This window comes from Excalfactoria chinensis, chromosome 1 (assembly GCF_039878825.1).
Source record: "Excalfactoria chinensis isolate bCotChi1 chromosome 1, bCotChi1.hap2, whole genome shotgun sequence".
NCBI classification, from domain to species: Eukaryota; Metazoa; Chordata; class Aves; order Galliformes; family Phasianidae; genus Excalfactoria; species Excalfactoria chinensis.
The window spans coordinates 157,259,991-157,268,295 of NC_092825.1; positions in this window are offsets into that span (position 1 = coordinate 157,259,991).

The following is an 8,305-nucleotide window of genomic DNA, read 5'->3' on the forward strand; positions in this document are numbered from 1 at the left end:
AATTGTAATTGCTTGCCTTATCGGGTCTTCACAAAGAATATACAGGTACACTAATTCGTTGTAGCTCATTTTCAGTAAACAGACATTTTAGCTGAAAATATTTTGGGGAAGAACGGTCTCGTGGCTTCCATTCTTGGCTCTACTGCCTGCCTTTGTGTTGCAATACAAATAGTTGCATCTTAAAACTTAGTCAGTTCATTAAAACATGACTGTTCTGTTGAGATGCTGTGGTATGGAAGTAAAATTCACACTTTTAGAGTGTTTTGGAATGCTTCAACCCTGCTTCAGCCCCTTTGGGTTTAGGTATTTAATCGAGGCATCCATCTCAACAACCACGGTGAGTGGAGAGAATACCCCTAGAGGTCGTTTCCACTCATGTAAGAGCTAAACCATAGTTTTGATACCCAGAAGAGGCTAAAAGCATCATATGCTTTCATACCACATATGAAATATAGAGGCCTACACACCGTGAAGCAGTAAGGAACGGTCTGAACTTCAGGGCAGGACTAGATGAACTCCAGAGGCCCCATTCAGCTTTTATTATTCTGATTTTTGCATTTCTCTGTCATTTAGGTTCCTAATTCTTACTTCTGTTTTCTTTCTTTATAGCTTGTTTTTATTAGAAGATCTCTGGTACCTGGACATTGCCTATAATTATATTAGCTCTATTCCTAATGACATCAAGAACCTCAGGTATATAAGCAACATGAACTGAATTAAGATTTCTACAGCATCATATGTGGACCGTATTTGGATGTTAACTGTAAAAGTGAACACGTGAGGAAGATTCAGTGTGTGCTCTCTCTTCCTTCTCCTATCCTATGTGAAAAGCTCATTTAAACTGAAATGGTAGATGACAGCTGTATAACTGTGTCACTTGATGGTAGCTGTAAGTCAAATATTCACATGCAGAACGTGCTTGTTCTCTCATTTGGACCTACATACTTATCTTTCACGATAACTCAGATATTTAAATTATATCTAGAAAAATAGTATAGGTACAATTTTATCCAGTACATGAAGCGTGCTGTAAAAAACACATTGTGTTGTATGCATAAGTGGCTTCATAAGTAGTTCATCTAATGAGAGTTAGGCAATTACATAAACCGTTGTCACATTAGGATATGGTGTGAACAACCTATAACCTATAAATTACAGGAAGCTTGAGTATTTGAATGCTGAAGGGAACCAGCTCTCTACTTTGCCATCTGGGGTTTTGAGTCTTCCACTAAAATTCCTCGGGATAGAAAATAATTTCATACACCCTTTGTTATGGAATGAGAAGATTCAGAACCAACCTCAGAAGCTGATTCATCTGGCTGCCCTTTGCTTCTCCACAAACAATCTAAAGGAAAGATACAACAACATCACAGAGGATATTAAAAAGATTTTGGATGAGTAAGTAACACAAAATCACATCTTGTTCCCTTGCCCAGCAGACGAGTATTGTGTGCAAAAAATAGTTAGTTGGCCCCTAATGAGAAACTCTGCAAGTGATAGGAGTGTGGAAGTCCATACTTTGTCCATTCCTTCACATGAAATTAGTGTTGATCAGTGATATGCTATTAAATACTGCAGTAATGGTAATATTTGTAGTTCCATGTAGGTATACTCAGCTCACATTTTGAGTATATCCGAGTGAATGTGAAAATACAGTTAATTAAGATTCGACGGATGCTGCATGCAAATACATTGTTCTGTTTAATGTGCCTATGAGTTTACACAGCCACCTGTCCTCCAGGCAAAACTTGTGTCACAGCTTCAAGTTCCGGCTCTACCTCGAGCCGGTCTGTTGGGAAGGGAGATTGACCTGAAGCTTACAGCTGAGATAAAAATGATGTCAGCTCCAGTTCTGGGAACTGCAGAATTATTTTCTTCCCTGCTTCTCCATTCCACCCCAACTGCACATCCTTCTATTTTCAACGTGTCCATCTCCTCCTTCCCCAGAGGAGCCATGCAGACTGTGCATTAAGGCTGGAGTAATTACTTCTTTGGAATAGAGAAGGCTTCTGCTAAAGTGGAACTGAGGAAGTTTAAGCATCTTCTTCAGTGATGCTTCATAGTCATTCTGAGGCCAGATAATTTCTTTTATTTGTGCTTCTGAGTGAGGAAGTAGAATGGCTGTGGGTGGGTCTGTAGCCTTAGGAGGACGATGCGAAGTCTTTGATCTAATTTCTTACCATTTCAGTTTTACTGTCTGCGACTGCTGCAGTGGACCTCGATATGGCGAAGGACTTCAGCTCGTCCAAATGTACAGAAATAATGTATTTCAATTTGGAAGGCTTCCTTTTTACTTCTATGCCTGCTCATCGTCGTGCCGTAGAAACTTTGCGTCTCAGTCTGAAGCTTGACTACGGTGCTTTGTGAAAAGGTATCTGGATTGCAGAGAAACTGCGAATGGGATAAAATAGTTCAGAAATACGAGATCTTGTGTTGTGTCATTCAGGCGGACGGCCTGGCACTCTGCTGGTGTGATGGGATCACTTGCTGTGACTCCGTCCTTCTTAAAGTGCTTTCAGCTCTGAATGGTCTGCTTCATATCAATGAATATGTAGCTGTATTGAAATGAAATGCAGACTCAGCTCTATGTAAAGTCAATAAAGTTAGATGCTGACCCTGTGTTTCCTCAGTGCGGAAGACAGCCTACAACAGAACAGGGATCAGAGCTCCTTCTTCTTCCAGTTTGGTGCTTGTAGTACAGCACAGTCAATGCTTTGTGTTGTTTCCCACCTTGCATCAGTGAAAGTGTTAAAATATACAAAGACGTTGAAACTCATTTGCCATTTTAGGAAAGTAAAAAACTTAAATCATCTGATTTTATTATCAATCAATACAGCTACTGAACTGTGACGTGTAGCAGATTCTTTGCATCTTTGATTAAATGATCAAAATCCATTATAAAGGCAGCTATGACCCAGAGTCAGTCCAGAGGGAGGAAGAGGGAAAACCTAAGGGAGAGATGGAAACCTGATGGCATTCTTTGTACGCATGCAGTCCCATGGATGGCCCATAGACCACCATCCCTGCTCCAGTGATTAGATGACAGAACGTGTCCCAGAATAACTGTTGTATAAAATGTGTCAGCAACATCAAGGGCAGGGCCCATTCTCCTATGACAATATCATCAGCATTGGGCCACAAAGGCAACTTCTGCAGACTTCTCTTGTCCTGTAAGTCCTGGATGTCTGATGACAGGTAGGTAGCATCAGTACATAGGAAGAAAAGCAGCCCCCTATCCCTCCCCATCATTTCATCTGCTTTCAACTCCACATCGCATTACTCCTGCTACTGACTGGTGCTCTGCTGGGATGACTCACAAGGAGTCGAAACTGCCTCAGCATAAGGAGTGCTTTTCACCTCCTGGTAAGTGCTCCAGCCTCTGCATGGAATACAACATTTTCTTCACTTGCTCTACTAACGATAGTAAAAAAACAAACTGCTTTATCTGTGCTGAGACTTTAATAGAAGCAGTGTTTAGTTGGATGCGCATTCAGTGCGAGTACCCAGCTATGGGCTGCTAGGAATGGGGTTGGTGGCAGCGTGCATAGGGAAAGAAGACAGATAAATGTAAACGCAAAAGCAGAAATGGATGGTCCAGAAAGAGAAAGAGAACCGAAAGGGGGAATTCAGAGGTTTAACAGAACTCAGGGGCACTCACTACAGTGATCTAAGCTTGGAGCTGGCTGGCTGAGAACAGATAAGAGCTGGGTTGTGCAAGCTGGCTTCAGGAGGTGGTTTGTGTCAGCCCCTGTCCTAGTTACTATGCCCTCAGGGAATGGTAGTCCTACTCCTTCCAAAAGCATTTGCTAATGTTGAGATGTTCTGGGGATGTCTTCAATAGTTTCTTGAGTTATTTTAGGAATGGCTGTAAAGCTTCCCAGGACTAATTAATAGAAAATATCACGGACTGAAAGAGTTTCAAATGCAGTCATTATTTCTGGACCAGATGCACAACCCCTCTGCCAGCCTCTCTGCATTGCTAGCTTGGCAACAATGGAGTTGGCACTTGGTGTGTCCTTCACAGAGGACTACTCGTAAAAGCAGTTACGGCAATGTAGGAAGAGAGGTGGGCACATCTGGTGGTGTGAGAGTAGCATGAAGCAAATGATGGGTGCCGTGCTGAAGAAAAAGAACAGCTGTTGCATATGGACACCCCAGGATGAACACATGCTCACCTCCAGCTTGGGGTGGTTCTATAAGGATGCCTTTGGACTGGAGAGCAGCCCAAGCACGTCAATGTGACATCTGTGAGGTTAGCACTTGGTGTTTTCCTCTGGTTCTGGGCAGATCTGGCAGCTTGCATGGCTATGCCTGAGGTACATTTGCACAGGTTGAGGCTGTCCATTAGGACTGCATTGGCCAGATAAATACAGAGGAACCAAAGCACTAAGACAGTTATCGCCCTGCTTAATCCTGCAGTTCATAAACCTGAATTGACTTACGTACAGCCAGCTCCCTCTAGTGGTATTTCACCTGAAGTTCTAATGCCGTGTGAGACCGGGTTTGGGTTGGTTGGTTTTGCTTTGCTTTTTATACCGGGAGGAAAGTTTGATGCCATCTACTGTCAGACTTGGACAACTGGTTTTGTTAGTGATGGTCAGAGGCTAATTCTTGATAAGCTCTGGAAAAGTAGAGTCGCTTGGGACACTGCTCTAGAGGAGGAGCAGCAATAGAGATCTGGATGGCAATTGGGCCTGGGATAATTGCCCAAGGTGATACAACGGCTGGGGGCAATGACATGCAGGCATATTTGCATTGGTGGCAAGTGAGCAGCAGAAGCCTAAAGGCTGGACTGAAGGCCAGCAGATGGGCTTCCTGTGGACTTTCCCACCTCCTGTATAGGAGCTTGGAGCTGCAGGAGGCATGGGAAGGGTCCCAGCCAGCACCAGCCAGCACCTGCTGAAGCAGCGGTTGCATGCATTTGCTTTATAAAATGGGAAGTGCATTTGTTAACTAGACAGAAAAAGGTTTTGAAATAGGAAGTATGTTGGATACACTGGTAGTTATTTCTGCTTTCCCATCAATCTGGCAAGGGGTTTGGCCTCTCCAGCTCAGGAACAGAACCAGTCTGACCACTGGAATTGACTAAAGGAGCACTATGGATATAAACACAGTGCTGTACAACAACAGGGAGTGCTAGGCACCTTTAAAGGCATTATAGTGTGGCCTTGGACATTCAGAACACCTATTCTAAGCGTGCTCTGTGAGGTGGTTGATGATCGAAGCCGCTAACATCTTGGCTAAAATGGATGAAATACATTTCTCTTTACCAAAGGGGATAGACGGGGCCTCTTCACCCTTCTTCATCCTTCTTGAGAAAGTCTGCCTGCATCCCTCTTGTGTCTCCAAAAGTCAGAGAGAACGATGTGCCTCAGCTCAGGATGCGGTCCTACATCTGGGATGTGCTTCCAGCTGAACCAGCATTTGTTGGGGCTGCTTTACACTCAGCTCCACTTTGCTTCCATTCTGCTCTGCAAAAGAATGCTAACGCTTTTCTCAGGCTACTCATCTCTTCAGATTTTCTTACTTCAGAGACTGGTCAATCTTTTGTGTGCTTCTAAGCAGCCACGGGGCTCTGCTTCAGTCGTACACCCCCACACTTTTGTCTACGCTGATGCAGACCCATGTGGATTGCATTCCCAGCTTGGAAATGGTCTGGCCCTGTCAGCACTGTGCTTGCTGAGCAGCTTATTCTGCCATTGCTATTACAACCAGATGTTACTTGGGTCTGACTTAGAGAATTTCCTAATCTGCTACACAAGAAGCATAAACATATCCTCTGCTGACTTAGCACAAAAATACTGCTTGTGCTCTTTTGTCTCATCCACGAAACGTGTAGGAAGCCTGAAAACATACTCTGTGCCAACGAAACCATTCCAGCTTTGATCTAGTTTCACCTTCTGAGAAACTGGAGAGAAGGAACTTGATTTACAGTAACCATTGGACTGAGATGAGAGCACAGGAAAACAGCTCCCAGTCACCGGTGAGGCACCAATAAATTCTCCTTTCCCACACCATGCTCCTTAACACACAAGAGCAGCATTTCTCAGCTGCTTCAGTTACTGGCTTGCTTTGAATTGACCACAACACCACCTTCCTTCTGCTTTGCATCTTTTTTTCCTTCTCCTTCTCCTTCCTTCTTACTCTTCTTTCTCTTTTCTTCCACTTCCTTCTTCTTTCTTCCTTTTAATTCTTCTGGCTGACACCACCACAATGAATTTGCCTCCTTATTCTCAGGTTGTGGAATAGCATTCTCACATATAGAAACCAGTCCCTCCACAACATACATTCATATTATATTATCATATTCTATCACCATACCTGAAGGAAATTCCGCTGGGCCATAAAGAGGTAAAAATAGTTTAGTAGGTGAATAAAAAAGACCTAGATAGGACGCTAGTGCTGATCTGAGGAGAAGACCTCTAGGCAATGGAAAGAACCTTACTGTAAAGACCCATGGGAATTTAGGCCTATGTAAATTGCCATTTTTGACTCAGTTCCGCCTTAAACCTGATTTCATCACCCTTTTTTTTACTGGATAACTTCTTCAACTACTTTCTGATTCTTCTGTATAAATCAGCTGGCTTTTCAGGTAGCTGGTGCTTTGCTGTTTCTTCCCATGCCTTCAGCGTGCTCAGGGAATACATTTAGTCCCACATTCCCCCAGCTGGACAGTCCCAGTTGTTGCTAGGCCAGCGCTGGGTTTGGTTTGACTGCAAATAATAAGTCTTAGCAAAGCACTTCCACCTCTGGACCACTTAGAACTGAAACCAAAAGAAAAATACATGTAACAGCATAAACAAAAGTGCTACAAAATCAAGTAAAACTTAGCAACAAGAGTGAGATGTTTGTACCCATTGAAAACCGATTCCTATGGAAATCAGTAGTTCAATCATCTTGAATTCTGTTAGCAGAGTAAGACAGGCTGCTACTAGGAAAAGGTTTCTGTCTTGTGTCTCCAACTGCATACAGCCAGTAGAATCCTCAGCAGTGCTCCTGTTGTGTAAACATGGCATCATGGAATATCACTGGATAGAAGGGGCATTGGTTCATGTTGCTTGAGCAATGGCTGAACAGTTGTGTCTCTTGCATCGGTGTTCAGTGTTGCTTCTTAAACAGCTCTTACCTTGGATCTGCATTATAGTCTAGTCTAACCTCGTAAAAAATCAAACTCCAAGACTTACCTACGGAGACATGCTCAATAATATTAAGCTTCTTAGGACAATACCAAACCTCACAACTTGATTCAGAGAACGCAGTTCACAGGATAATATAATTGTTTGAGTTGGAAAGGATCTTTCAAGGTTATCTGATCCAAATCCCCTGCAGTGAACAGGGACACCTACAGGTAGGTCAAGTGCTTAGAACCTTGTCTAGCCTGACATTGAATGTCTCCAAGGATGGGGCATCCACCACCTCTCTGGACAACCTGTTCCAGTGCTTCACTACCCTTACCATCAAAGAAAGACTTCTTCCTTATTATCCAGTCTAAGTCTCACCAGTTCTAGTTTGAAACCATTTCCTCTCATCTTATCACAGCAGACCCTGCCAAAGATTCTTTCTTGTAATTGCCCCCTTTAGAAACTGTAGGGCTACTCTTGGGTCTCACTGTAGTCTTCTCTTCTCCAGGCTGAACAGCCCCAGCTCTCTCCATTGTTACCAGCCTGCCTGTATTGCTCACTAGCAAGGGTACTCCTTCTTGGACTTTATCTTCTGGTTGATGTGCCTGTAGAGGCCTTTCTTGTTCTTTATTGCACCACTTACCAAGCCTAGTTTCAGTTGGGCCTCAGCCTTCCTAACCCTATCCCTAGCCAGTTATGCCCTAAAGACACCTAGAGAGGACAGAGCATAGAAGTCACTCCTTCCTGCCAAAGCCACATTATCACCATACACAAAAAAGATATGGAGACAGGTTTTCAGTTTTGATCTCATTATTTTGTGCTATCCCAGGATGGCAGCTGATAAGAAACTCACCTCGGTGGCACTGAGAACACATCATAGGTACAGGCTTCAGTCACCCATGCCTTGCTTCTCACTACAGAAACAATACTACAGTCTCAGCAGCTGCCAGTCTTGACCCTCCTCAGTCCACTCCCCCAGAATAGCAAATAATAGCCTGTTATTGCTTCCAACATGTGACCAACAGTTCTTCTTGCTTTGTTGCCACCAGCTGAATGTTTTTACTAGTTTTACTTGACCTATAGCAGTAATGATCCTTTTGGGTCTTTCCTCTAACTACTCGAATTCATCAAGGATACTCTCTTGTAATTAACTGTATTCAACCGATGAGGAAACGCTGAGTTCA